This window comes from Mauremys reevesii, linkage group 3 (genome assembly GCF_016161935.1).
Source record: "Mauremys reevesii isolate NIE-2019 linkage group 3, ASM1616193v1, whole genome shotgun sequence".
NCBI classification, from domain to species: Eukaryota; Metazoa; Chordata; order Testudines; family Geoemydidae; genus Mauremys; species Mauremys reevesii.
In genome coordinates, this window is record NC_052625.1 from 205,523,028 (window position 1) to 205,537,124 (window position 14,097).

The window sequence follows — 14,097 nt, forward strand, 5'->3', positions numbered from 1 at the left end:
ATTTCATGGCTTTGGTGCAGAGCAAGTGTGATTGAGCACCCCTTTGGCGATTGATGTAAAACATGCAGGCAATGTTGTTGGTCATTATGCAAATGGATTTGTTCTTTGTGAGGCAGGAAATGTCTGCAGGCATTGTGGTCTGCATGTAGCTCTAGCTGATTGATGCAGAGACTGATTTACACAAGAGACCGTTTGCCTCGAACCATGTGCTGATGCATGTGGGTGCCCCAGTCTATCAGCGAGGAGTCCATCGTGATTATTATTGATGGGGTGGTACTGTAAGTCATTTGTGCAGGCTGTGCTTGCTGGGTATATATACCAAGCTCAACCAGCCCTGTAGGCAGTGAATATGTAGTCTTGTGTGTCGTACCATGAACGTTGTGGCTGCTATGTGTCCAAAAAGTTGCAGGACAGTATGAATAGGTATTTGGGGGCTGACCCTTACCTCTGAAGCATATTCTCACCAGTAACTGCACACCGCACCATAGTAACTCTAGCTCAGGAACCAATCCATGCAACAAACCTCGATGCCAACTCTGCCCACATATCTACACCAGCACAGGACCTAACCAGATCCGCCACACCATCACTGGTTCATTCACCTGCACGTCCACCAATGTAATATACACCATCATATGCCAGCAATGCCCCTCTGCTATGTACATTGGCCAAACTGGACAGTCTCTAAGGAAAAGGATAAATGGACACAAATCAGATATTAGGAATGGCAATATACAAAAACCTGTAGGAGAACACTTCAACCTCCCTGGCCACACAATAGCAGATCTTAAGGTGGCCATCCTACAGCAAAAAAACTTCAGGACCAGACTTCAAAGAGAAACTGTTGAGCTCCAGTTCATCTGCAAATTTGACACCATCAGCTCAGGATTAAACAAAGACTGTGAATGGCTTGCCAACTACAGAACCAGTTTCTCCTCCCTTGGTTTTCACACCTCTACTGCTAGAACAGGGCCTCATCCTCCCTGATTGAACTAACCTCGTTATCTCTAGCTTGCTTCTTGCTTGCCTATATAAACCTGCCCCTGGAAATTTCCACTACTTGCATTCGAAGAAGTGGGTATTCACCCACGAAAGCTCATGCTGCAAAACGTCTGTTAGTCTATAAGGTGCCACAGGATTCTTTGCTGCTTTTACAGATCCAGACTAACATGGCTACCCCTCTGATACTCTGAGATAAGGTTTGTCAGCATTGTGCATCTGTTTCGGGTAGGGAAGTCTTGTTAGAGTTGGTATGGCAACCCCCATCTTTTCATGTTGTGTGTGTGTTTGTGTGTGTGTGTGTGTATCTATATATCTTCCTACTGTATTTTCCACTCCATGCATCTGATGAAGTGGGCTGTAGCCCACGAAAGCTTATGCCCAAATAAATTTGTTAGTCTCTAAGGTGCCACAAGTACTCCTCATTCTTTTTGCTGATACAGACTAACACGGCTACCACTCTGTAACTTTCAACTGTGACATATTTTGTGGGGGGATGTGTGTGTGTGTGAGAGAGTGAGTGTCTAAATATTTACATTTTTCTTTTTTCTTTCTAGTTTGTGAAATGAGCCAAATAAGTTAATAACGCAAAATATTTCCTGTTAACATATTTAAGATATGTTAAATCTTAAGGAAAACATTTTCTTTGCATTTTATCATCTCACAAATACTAAACAGTAACTTTCCCTAATGTTTCAGGGCCATTTTTGTTTTATTGTTTAAATACAAGTTTAATCTTTTTATAAAATTACATTTCAAGGTGTTTGTAACTCTGAGGTTCTACTGTAAGTGTAACTAGTTTACATGTGTATGCATAGGAAATAGGAGATTAACTTCAAAGCAATAGTCCATAAACTATCTGCATGGCCTATTCTTCCCTGGAGGAAAGTCCTGCTGTGACAGTTTCTGTGAGGAGGCTTGTCAACCTCCTAGAAGAACTTAAAAGAGAAGCCTTGGGCCTGATCCTTTCATCTCAGGTCTAAGCCATAGGACCAAGGTCTCCAGGTAGATGTAGCCCATAGGATTATTTTGCTAGCTAGTATATCCTACTAATCCAGCCAGCAGTATCAATTAATATGTTTCTTTTTCTGAAATGAATCCATTTTATTCTTATATTTTATCAGTATAAAGGACACAAGGAAGAAAGGAGAGCAGCAGAATACAGAGACTGGACTTCAGAAAAGCAGACTTTGACTCCCTCAGGGAACTGATGGGCAGGATCCCCTGGGAGAATAACATGAGGGGGAAAGGAGTCCAGGAGAGCTGGCTGTATTTTAAAGAATCCTTATTGAGGTTGCAGGAACAAACCATCCCGATGTGTAGAAAGAATAGTAAACATGGCAGGCGACCAGCTTGGCTTAACATGAAATCCTTACTGATCTTAAACACAAAAAAGAAGCTTACAAAAAGTGGAAGATTGGACAAATGACCAGGGAGGAGTATAAAAATATTGCAAGAGTGAAATCAGGAAGGCCAAATCACACTTGGAGTTGCAGCTAGCAAGAGATGTTAAGAGTAACAAGAAGGGTTTTTTCAGGTCTGTTAGCAACAACAAGAAGGTCAAGGAAAGTGTGGGCCCCTTACTGAATGAGGGAGGCAACCTAGTGACAGAGGATGTGGAAAAAGCTAATGTACTCAATGATTTTTTTGCCTCTGTCTTCATGAACAAGGTCAGCTCCCAGACTATTGACTGGGCAGCACAGTATGGGGAGGAGGTGACCAGCCCTCTGTGGAGAAAGAAGTGGTTCAGGACTATTTAGAAAAGCTGGATGAGCACAAGTCCATGGGGCCAGATGCGCTGCATCCAAGGGTGCTAAAGGAGTTGGCGGATGTGATTGCAGAGCCATTGGCCATTTTCTTTGAAAACTCATGGCAATTGGGGGAGGTCCCGGATGACTGGAAAAAGGCTACTGTAGTGCCCATCTTTAAAAAAGGGAAGAAGGAGGATCCGGGGAACTACACGCCAGTCAGCCTCACCTCAGTCTCTGGAAAAATCATGGAGCAGGTCCTCAAGGAATCAATTCTGAAGCACTTAGAGAAGAGGAAAGTGATCAGGAACAGTCAGCATGGATTCACCAAGAGCAAGTCATGCCTGACTAACCTAACTGCCTTTTATGAGGAGATAATGGGTCTGTGGATGAGGGGAAAGCAGTGGACATGTTATTCCTTGACTTTAGCAAAGCTTTTGATACAGTCTCCCACAGAACTCTGGCTGGCAAGTTAAAAAATTATGGGTTGGATGAATGGACTATAAAGTGGATAGAAAGCTGGCTAGATCATTGGGCTCAATGGGTAGTGATCAACAGCTCCATGTCTAGTTGGCAGCTGGTATCATGCGGAGTGCCCCAAGGGTTGGTCCTGGGGCCAGTTTTGTTCAGTATCTTCATTAATGATCTGGAGGATGGCGTGGACTGCACCCTCAGCAAGTTTGCAGATGGCACTAAACTGGGAGGAGTGGTAGATACGCTGGAGGGTAGGGATGGGATACAGAGGGACCGAGACAAATTAGAAATTTTATATACACGTTTGTATGTATATTGATCTCTTAACCAATTATAACTCTACTTTTTCCTTTTATTAATAAATTTAAATTTAGTATTAAGAATTGGCTGACAGCATGATATCTGGGTAAGATCTGAGATTCATATTAACCTGAGGGTAAGTGTCTGATCCTTTGGGATTGGTACAACTTTAAGTATGGTGAATGAAGTTTTCAGTAACTCCTCATTATATTAGATTTGGTTGTGTAGATGGGAGCCAAGGTCTTGAATGCCTAAAAGAGACTGTTTGGCTTCTTGTTAACCTGTGTGGTACTACAGAAGCTTTTTTGTTACAGGCCTGGTGAATCTAATTATAGAATAAACCACCAATTTTGGGGATTATGTGCCCTGTTTCTTGCAGTCTGTACTGAGTGTGGCATCCTCAGTGTGGCCCGTCCAGGCACCCGGTCACAACATAATTTATGGTTACATCATCATTCCTGTGATGCTGAGGTAAGGCAGGCTTTCCGGTTAAGGCAGGACTTCCAATGACATCCTTATCTCATTCATCAACCTCTTTAATCTTCACCCCCAAATAAACTTAAAGTTTCAGGGATAGGGTTGTCCCCACTGATTCACTGAGGCTTGCAATGAGGAACCAATGAGCCTCCTAAAGCTCAGTGGGGATCCTCTACACCTCTACATAGACATCAGAAGAGCAGCTCTTTGCTGCCCCCCTCACTTTTCCCCCTGCCTATAGTCTCTCTGCTCTCTTTTCTCCCCTACTATAGAACACAGATTCAGAGCCCCTCCACTTACTTCCAGCGCTGGCACAGCTCCATTACAGAGTCCTCTACACCTGGGAAAGCTTCGAGCACCAATATCCTTCCAGTGCCCCCACCTCTGCATGCACAGCTCCATGTTCTTGCACCTTATACGTGTAACTGAACTTATTTACACAACACTCCTGTGTGTGTTTTACCTATGGGGACCTGAGGCACAGAGACTAAGGCCAAGGTTAGTGTCCCTCAGAATTCCAGTTTGTGATTTACCCAACATCCCTCAGGGAGTCTGTGGCAAAGCCAAGGTTATAATCTAGTTCCCCTAGATCCCAACTCATGCCTTCACCACAGCACCCTCCATTGTCTTCCTCCAGCCCTTTACCTCATTCACTATACAGAAATTCCAGCATGTGCAATCATTTGCTAGACATATTCATCTGTGTCTCAATACTTTGAAGGGGTGGACATGCAGGAGTCACCCTTTGCAAAGAGTGCATTGCCAAACGCACACACTTGGCAATCTTCCTAAGAGGCGGTGCGGTCAAGTGGATGAAAGTTGGATTTGCCTTCTCTGAGACCTGAGTTCTATTTTCATGTCTGTAAGAAGTAGGCTTGTGTAACATCTCAGATCCTCAGTTATCTCATCTGTAAAAGGGGGAAATTATATTTGCCTGCCTCCTAAGGTAGGGGTCTGAGCTCTGTGACAAGGGCTGTGAAGAACACAGAATCATTCACACTAATAAGTTCAAGATGTGATACTAGAATTCGTGGTATCCTGGCTACCAGACGAGGGCACTTCTCCCTCTTGAGTTTATGCCATGGATTGCCAGTGCTATCCCCTCACACTGTATTTCCAAAATGGAGAGTCTAATAACTTTCCCTATATTTATATATAGACCTTGGTTTTGGTAGTAGGCACTAGTCTCAGGAACAGGATCCAACACTACAAATTTCATGTGTCTCATGCCCACCCCCCATGTAGACAAAAACAAAGTTACAGTAAAATGGAGTCAGCATCCTGAAAGGCTGCAATACACTCAGCTCTTTCACTCATCATGTAGTTAAATTTAACTGCACTATAATTAGGTCCAATGTGGGTCTCTTCTTGATTGCAACAATCAACATCTACCAAGTAGCTATTAAGTACAGTACTTCATTAAGAGGAGATTTCCTTCCCCTCCTCAGCCACTTCCTCTGCTCTAAGAGATGGAGATAGGAATCCCTAGCTTTTCTGCAGAGGCTCCCAATGGAGATTACAGGGAATTCTGTCTCCATATCTGCTCCCTGCTCTGAGTGAAGGTACAGTTTTCCAGAGGCCCTTCTCCCAGCTCCAAGTGCCTCCAGGCTCTCTCATCACTTCCTGGGTGACATGGATAACATCTTTTGCCAGCTAGGGCCCCCTCCTCTTATTGTTTAGTGGAACTATATAAGGGGGAAAGGATTCCAGGAGAGCTGGCTGTATTTTAAAGAAGCCTTATTGAGGACGCAGGAACAAACCACCCCAAAGTGCAGAAATAATAGCTAATATGACAGGCGGACCAGCTTGGCTTAACAGTGAAATCTTCGGTGAGCTTAAACTCAAAAAGGAAGCTTACAAGAAGTGGAAATTTGGACAGATGACTAGGGAGGAGTATAAAAATATTGCTCGAGAATGCAGGGGTGTAATCAGGAAGGCCAAGGAATAATTGGAGTTGCAGCTAGCAAGGGATGTGAAGGATAACAAGAAGGGTTTCTACAGGTATGTTAGCAACAAGAAGGTGATCAGGGAAAGTGTGGGACCCTTACTGAATGGGGGAGGCAACCTAGTGACAGAGGATGTGGAAAAAGCTGAAGTACTCAGTGCTTTTTTTGCCTCAGTCTTCACAGACAAGGTCAGCTCCCAGACTGCTGCACTGGGCAACACAATATAGGGAGGAGGCGAGCAGCCCTCAGTGATGAAAGAACAGGTTAAGGACTATTTAGAAAAGCTGGACATGCACAAGTCCATTGGTCCAGATCTAATGCATCCAAGGGTGCTGAAGGAGTTGGCTGATGTGATTGCATCTTTGAAAATTCGTGGTGATCAGGGGAGGTCCCATATGATTGGAAAAAGGCAAATATAGTGCCCATATTTTAAAAAAGGAAAGAAAGAGAACCCGGGGAACTACAGACCGGTCATCCTCACTTCAGTCCCTGGCAAAATTATGGAGCAGGTCCTCAAGGAATCCATTTTGAAGTGCTTGGAGGAGAGGAAGGTGATCAGGAACATTCGACATGGATTTACCATGGGCAAGTCATTCCTGACCAACCTGATTGCCTTCTATGATGAGATAACTGGCTCTGTGGATATGGGGAAAGCAGTAGATGTGATATATCTTGACTTTAGCAAAGCTTTTGATATGGTCTCCCACAGTATTCTTGCCAACAAGTTAAAAAAGTATGGATTGGATTAATGGACTAGAAAGTGGATAAAAAGCTGGCTAGATTGTTGGACTCAACGGGTAGTGATCAATGCCTCAGTTGCCTCAAAACCCTGGTACCCTCAAGAATTGTAACAGGGTGCGACTGTCCTGACTTTAAGAGAGACTACCTCTCCTACACATATAGAAGGACTAAAGCAGTGCCAGTAGATGGTGTATGTTGTTTGTGGAGGTAGTTTTCAGCCACTGACAGAAAGTCAAGATTTTATCAAGAGGACTCAAAATTGAGTGTGAGTGCATGCAGAAATGTGCTGAAATAAGGAAAGCTTTACTGGCAAAACTTTCTAGTGTAGACCAAGTCTTATACTGATATAAGTAAAGCAGCAAAACTCAAGCATACACAATCCCTGAGTAAGATATCACCAAACCACAGATTTTGGCTATATTACTGAGAAAAAAAGCAACAAGACTTAGGAACAGTTTGAATGTAAAAGGTTAAAGGAAAGTGAAAGGTCAAAGATGAATATGAGATTGCAGGTCTGGGGAATGAGCAGGATTCAGAACTTTCTAATGCAGTGGTGAGAGAGAGGAAGATCTTGGGTGAGAAGATTTGTGTACAGGCTGCATAGCTGGCTGTGGGAGGTAGGCCCTTTGAGTAAGCAGGGTGCCCCCACAAGTGATGGTGAACACCTCACAAAACTTGGAGGAAGGAACCCCGGAAGTGTCCAGCGACAAAGAGCTCAAGGTGGGTGACATGGAAGATGCATGACCCACAGACAGACTGGCGCTCTGTAAGACCCAGCCAAACCCCATGCACATGAATGCAGATACAGAACCCAATGAGGAAGAGGAAGGGAGCTCTGGTGTATGAATTAACATCCACTCTCATTTCCTTGCCATCTCTTCATGGGCCCAGAGCCATCATCCCCCTCCTCACTCTTCTTCCAAAATGGCATCTGAATGTGTGCAGGCAGGGAACAAGGGAATTGCCTTTTCAAGTAGCAATTTTATTTTAAAATGTGCCCTGGCAGTTCAATTAGAGAAGACTGTAACCATTTAAGGACTATGACCATATAATCATTTATAGATGTAACCTTTTTGCAGGACATCCAGAAAGATTTTTGACCATCATAAAGCAATGCTTGCAAATGCTCAAATATCAGTTTGAGTATTCAAATACAGTGCAAGAAATGTTTTTAAAATATCTTTAAAAAAGCAAACAAGCACACCAGTAACAGGTCATTCAAACTACATGATTTTTATGAATAAACATGAAAAATAAACCTTTCGTAAATATTGAAAAAGACAATGCTTTGGTTTTCCAGTCCAAGACAAAAACAATTCACTTGCATGCTGTGCTTTGATTCAGAGGTAGACATGGTAGAAACAGTATGTTGTTGGCTTAGAGGGCTTGACTTTGTTTTGGCTGGCGGTGCTAAGCAGCTCTGACGAATCTTCTTCACTTATGGAATTTTAAGTTTATCTTCTTACATATGTCCCTTTTGTCTTCTGGCACAATCTTGGAAAATTTTTGATTAATGAGCTTCAGAGACACCATTTTTGTCATGAACCTGGCAGCATACAGGTCAGGGTGACTTTGAGCAGCTGCCTTCTCTGGGTCTTTGTTACTTTCAAGAGTGATATGTCAGCCATAATCACCACTGCCTGGTAACAAATTTAGCAATATTTACTGCACTATCCTTACTTCTAAAGCCAAGGCCACCTAGCAGACTGTGCCCCCTCCCCTCATCCCATGCAGATGCAGGCTTTGAATAGTCCCCCCGCAAGCAATGAGCTGGTGAACAGTCCTGAAGATAGCAGCAGTGAAGCAAGTCTTATCCTTTTCATATTTTTATGGATATCTTTATGGGAAATTTGTATAGAGTTTTGCCACTTATCTTTTCCTTTCCACTAAGCCTTTAAATCTGTCTCGTTTTAGCAGCCACAGCCTCCTTGCAAGGTCTCCATATCAGTTGAACGATTTACCTTGATTAGGTGAAAGAAGAAACAAACATGGGAGAACATGTTTTCAAACCTTCTTATGGTCTCTGGGGAAGGTTCACAAAAAGCAGGGGATTGGAGGTAGATCCTGCTTGAGGAAAAAGAGAAGTACCAAGAGATGGACTGAGAAATGTACCAAGACATAATGAAGTTCTTCAGAGAACAAACTCTAATGTTTCAGAATACAGTGAAGTAAAATGGCAAGAGACTTGCACCCCACCAGCCATTGCACACTGTGACCAATTCTATATTTCCAGGCCCTGTGCTATGCACACATCCCCAGCTGGCAAGATGCCACCATAGCCTGTCGCAGTGCCCATTTCACTTGACCACAGTGGAAAACAAGAACTGCTATGGATACATATATCCTGGTCTGTGACTCATGTAGGAGCATTCCACACCACACACTTTGTTTTTAATTTCCTTTGAATGTTTTTTTCATCTGATCATTGCTGATTATGTCTCAACAATTTTGGTTTTGTAATAATCATGATTTATTTTGTATTACAAAACATTCATCTGACCTATCCCAAAATCATCTCCTATTCCATCTTTACTGTCCTAATAGTGCATTTACATAGAAACCAAGTAGTATTTTCATTATGTGACACAAAAGAGCACACAACAGCACACTTTTATGCTATGGCACTCTGTCATAATACTCTCTTAAAGTGTCCTTCAGCTGGATAGCACCTCCATGTGCTCTAGTTAGTGTTGTTGTGTTTCACTACTCATCCCCTCCTCCCTGCTGGCAATATTTCCCCCTTTGCTTTGTAAAACACAACATGCAGAGATAACAACAAGAATATTTGGCTCACTGAGATCCAATGTAGCCATGCAATCATAGAAATGTAGGGCTGGAAAGGACCCCTGGAGTCCTGGAAAGGACCCGCGATGAGTTAAGACCAAGTAATGGACCATCCCTGACTGGTGTTTGTCAAACTTTTGTTCTTAAAAACCTCCAAAAACAGGGATTCCCCATCCTCCTTCACTAATCTATCCCAGTTGTTAAATATCCTTATAGTTAGAAAGTTTTTCCTAATATCTAACCTCAATCTCTTTTGCTTCCAATTGAGCCAATTGTTTCTTGTCCTAATTTCAGTGGACACTTTTGAGTGGTTCCCCAGTTGGACAGGGAACCACTGATAACTACTTTTTGTATACAGCCTTGGCTGGGTCATATGGTCTGGATCCTTCTGTCTTCAGGGCCTTCTGTGAACTAGATATGATTGAGGTCTATAAAATCATGACTGGTGTGGAGAAAGTGAATAAGGAAGTGTTATTTACTCCTTCTCATAAACCCAAGAACTAGGGGGTCACCAAATGAAATTAATAGGCAGCAGGTTTAAAACAAACAAAAGGAAGTATTTCTTCACACAATGCAGTCAGCCTGTGGAACTCTTTGCCAGAGAATGTTGTGAAGGTCAAGACTCTAACAGGGTTCAAAAAAGAACTAGATAAATTCATGGAAGATAGGTCCATCATTGGCTATTAGCCAGGATGGGCAGATATGGGCAGCCTTTATATACAGGCAAGTCTCATCTTACGCGCATTTAACATGAACAAATTCAGCTTTGCACAGTAGGTAAAAAAAAAAAAAAGAAGAGAAAAATAACAATTTAAATAATGTTCCTACGTGTTTTTTGCTTTACGTGCTGACAGTGGAACGTAACCCCAGCATAAGATGAGACTCGCCTGTAGAGAGATCCCTTGCCTCTATTTGCCAGAAGCTGGGAATGGGTGACAGGGAATGAATCACTTGATGATTCCCTGTTCTGTTTACTCCCTCTGTGGCACCTGGCACTGGCCACTGTCAGAAGACAGGATACTGGGCTAGGTGGACCTTTGGTCTGACCCAGTATGGCCATTCTTATGTTCTTATGTAATTTTTAGGAAGTTGCAGAAGCTATGTACATTTGTGAAGGAAGCAGTTCTTGCATGTATACAGATATCTTGTTCTTTGGCATTCATCTGTATGAAAAGTGCAAGACATTAATAGTACTAAAATAAAGAATGCACTATTAACCTGTGTGCGTGTATTACATATATCAGACAAAATCAGATCTGGTGCTCCCATGGGTAGGCTTTGTTCCTCCTGTGCTTGCTTTGTCTGCAGCTGCCATCTCCAAAACAGGTGACAATTGTATTTATTATTCTTTTCCCTAAGTAAATTTAGGGCCATGGTTAGTGACAACCAATGACTTAGCAGCACTATTTGTTTTTATGTAATAAATATATCACAAACTGTAAGGACTGTGCTCTTCTGCTTTATAAACATTCCCAGTTGCCAGCCAACAGGATAATAATGATTAAAGCAGGAGCTGAGCGCAAGGGGAGATGCTGAACCTTGTGTATTACTCTCTTTGTTCTCCCTTTGTGTGACAGGATAATTACCTTGCCTGAGCTTGCAGTCTGCTCCCAATCTATATTTAGACATTGATTGCAGAGCTCTTCTTTCACTTTTAAGGACTTTTGTTCCAAGTTGGCAAGAAACAAAACAAAAAGAAAGCAGATCATTGCAAAATTCAGGAAGGCTCTGTTAAAGTACAGATAAAAATGAAGAGTTTAATAAGATGTCCTTTATACAGCTCTCGCCCACAGCACAGCACACACAATGGTGTGAGTTCAATCCTTGAGGAGGCCACTTAGGGATCTGGGGCAAAAATTGGTCCTGCTAGTGAAGGCAGGGGGCTGGACTCGATGACCTTTCAAGGTCCCTTCCAGTTCTAGGAGATCGGTATATCTCCAATTATTACCTTTTTATTACTTTTTTATAAGGACAAGTGTGGAGAGGTGGTTGAAAACAGACTCAGGGTGGTGTGGAGGGCTGATAAGTATAAGCACTCCCTGGTTGTGTGCAGCCTAGAAGCAGTTGAATTTGAGATGGGTTTTCAACCACCTCTCCACACTTGCCCTAATAGTAGAATCATAGAAGATTAGGGTTGGAAGAGACCTCAGGAGGTATCTAGTCCAAACCCCTGCTCAAAGCAGGACCAACCCCAAGTAAATCACACCAGCCAGGGCTCTGTCAAGACGGGCCTTAAAAATCTCTAAGAATGGAGATTCTACCACCTCCCTAGGTAACCCATTCCAGTGCTTCACCACCCTCCAATTGAAATAGTGTTTCCTAATATCCAACCTAGACCTCTCCCACAGAAACTTGAGACTATTGCTTCTTGTTCTGTCATCTGCCATCACTGAGAACAGCCGAGTGCTGTCCTCTTTGGAACCCCCTTCAGGTAGTTGAAGGCTGCTATCAAATCCCCCCTCACTCTTCTCTTCTGCAGACTAAATAACCCTAGTTCCCTCAGCCTCTCCTCGTAAGTCATGTGCCCCAGCCCCCTAATCATTTTTGTTGCCCTCCATAGGACTCTCTCCAATTTGTCCACATCCCTTCTGTACTGGGGGGACCAAAACTGGATACAATACTCCAGGTGTGGCCGAATAGAGGGGAATAATCACGTTCCTCAATCTGCTGGCAATGCTCCTACTAATACAGCCCAATATGCCATTGGCCTTCTTGGCAACAAGGGCACACTGTTGACTCATATCCAGCTTCTCGTCTACTGTAATCCCTAGGTCCTTTTCTGCAGAACTGCTGCTTAGCCAGTCAGTCCCCAGCTTGTAGAGATGCATGGGATTCTTCCTTCCTAAGTGCAGGACTCTACACTTGTCCTTGCTGAACCTCATCAGATTTCTTTTGGCTCAATCCTCCAGTTTGTCTAGGTCACTCTGGACACTATCCCTACCCTCTAGCATATCTACCTCTCCCCCAAGTTTAGTGTCATCTGCAAACTTGCTGAGGGTGCAATTAATCCCATCATCCAGATCATTAATAAAGATCATTCCTTGCATCCGAAGAAGTGGGTATTCACCCACGAAAGCTCATGCTGCAAAACGTCTGTTAGTCTATAAGGTGCCACAGGATTCTTTGTTGCTTTTACAGATCCAGACTAACACGGCTACCCCTCTGATAATTAATAAAGATGTTGAACAAAACCGGCCCCAGGACCAACCCCTGAGGCATTCCGCTTGAAACGGTCTGCCAACTAGACATCGAGCCACTACCTGCTCTTAGCATGTAGTGGGTCCTCTCCCCAACTCCACCAGGCACAGGCAACCCAAACACTTCCCTTTAGGCTTTGCAGGCCCTGCTGTCACTTTTTTCAGGTTAGCAACCCAAGCATCTCCATGAAGTGTCTAACTCTTGGTTCATTAGAAGGGGTGGCTCCAGGCACCAGCACGCCAAGCGCATGCCTGGAGTGGCAAGCCATGGGAGGCACTCTGCCGGTCGCCGCAAGGGTGGCAGGCAGGTTGCCTTTGGCAGCATGCCTGCGGAGGGTCTGCTGGTCCCACAGCTTCAGTGGACCTCCCGCAGGTGTGCCACCAAATGTGCGGGACCGGGGACCTCCCGCAGGCAAGCCGCCGAAGGCAGCCTGCCTGCAGTGCTTGGGGCGACAAAATACCTAGAGCCGCCCCTGTTCACTGGACATTCATAGTATTCACCAATCTGCTGCTTCCAAAGAAGCATTACACTCCAACTTACCAGTTTCACTTCAGATAACTGCTCAATTTAATTCACAGCACTTTGTTTATAGTGAAATTAAGTATATTTAACAAAGCATAGAGAGTCTAGTAGAAGCATTGGAAACAAATGATTACATGGATAAGCAGCAAAGAGTCCTGTGGCACCTTATAGACTAACAGACGTATTGGAGCATGAGCTTTCGTGGGTGAATACCCACTTCGTCGGATAGCACGAAAGCTCATGCTCCAATATGTCTGGTAGTCTATCAGGTGCCACAGAACTCTTTGCTGCTTTTACAGATACAGACTAACACGGCTACTCCTCTGATACTTGATTACATGGAAGACAATGCACAATCTAAAGCCTAGATTTAATTAACAAGATACTCTCACGTCTAATAAGTATTGTTCAACCAAAATTCTTGCAGTGCTTTACAGCCAGACTGGCCATGACCCTTCTTTCATGAGACATGCATGCCTTTTAGGTGAAGAGTCTGTGTATCTTTTTATACTCCAAGATGTACCAGACCAATCCTTTGTCTTTATTCACAAACAGGACACCCCTTGCTTGTAGGTTTCACAATTTCTCAGTTCATACCTGCCTCAGCATACACATAGGCATACAATACACAAGTGGCTAGGCAGGAAGAGATAAGTGTCCAGTTACCTCCTGCCTGAAAGGGGACATCTTTGAGGTATGTCACTTCTTGGCGACCCGCCTTAACTCCAAGACCTTAAGAGCATAATTTTCATTATAGATACACTTATGATTACTTGCTCTTGGTACAGACATCACATGCCACCATTTGCTGAACTATTATGCAGATATCTAATCCAGGGAGATCCATGTAAAAATCTATTCACCCCCTATGTCCTCTGCTTCTTGGTATTAAGGGGTCCCTGGGTCAC

The 14,097-nt window shown here is 43.5% G+C and overlaps 1 long non-coding RNA gene across 8 annotated transcripts in view; it reads right to left on the reverse strand.

Annotated features, from left to right (window-relative positions):
• The window catches only part of LOC120401370, a 77,081-nt gene that overhangs the window by 21,690 nt on the left and 41,294 nt on the right, over positions 1-14,097 (reverse strand). For all 8 annotated transcript variants that reach the window (XR_005596410.1, XR_005596403.1, XR_005596404.1 and 5 more), the window contains one exon: positions 11,056-11,130. This is a non-coding gene — a long non-coding RNA (uncharacterized LOC120401370). The remainder of the gene's footprint in view (positions 1-11,055; positions 11,131-14,097) is intronic.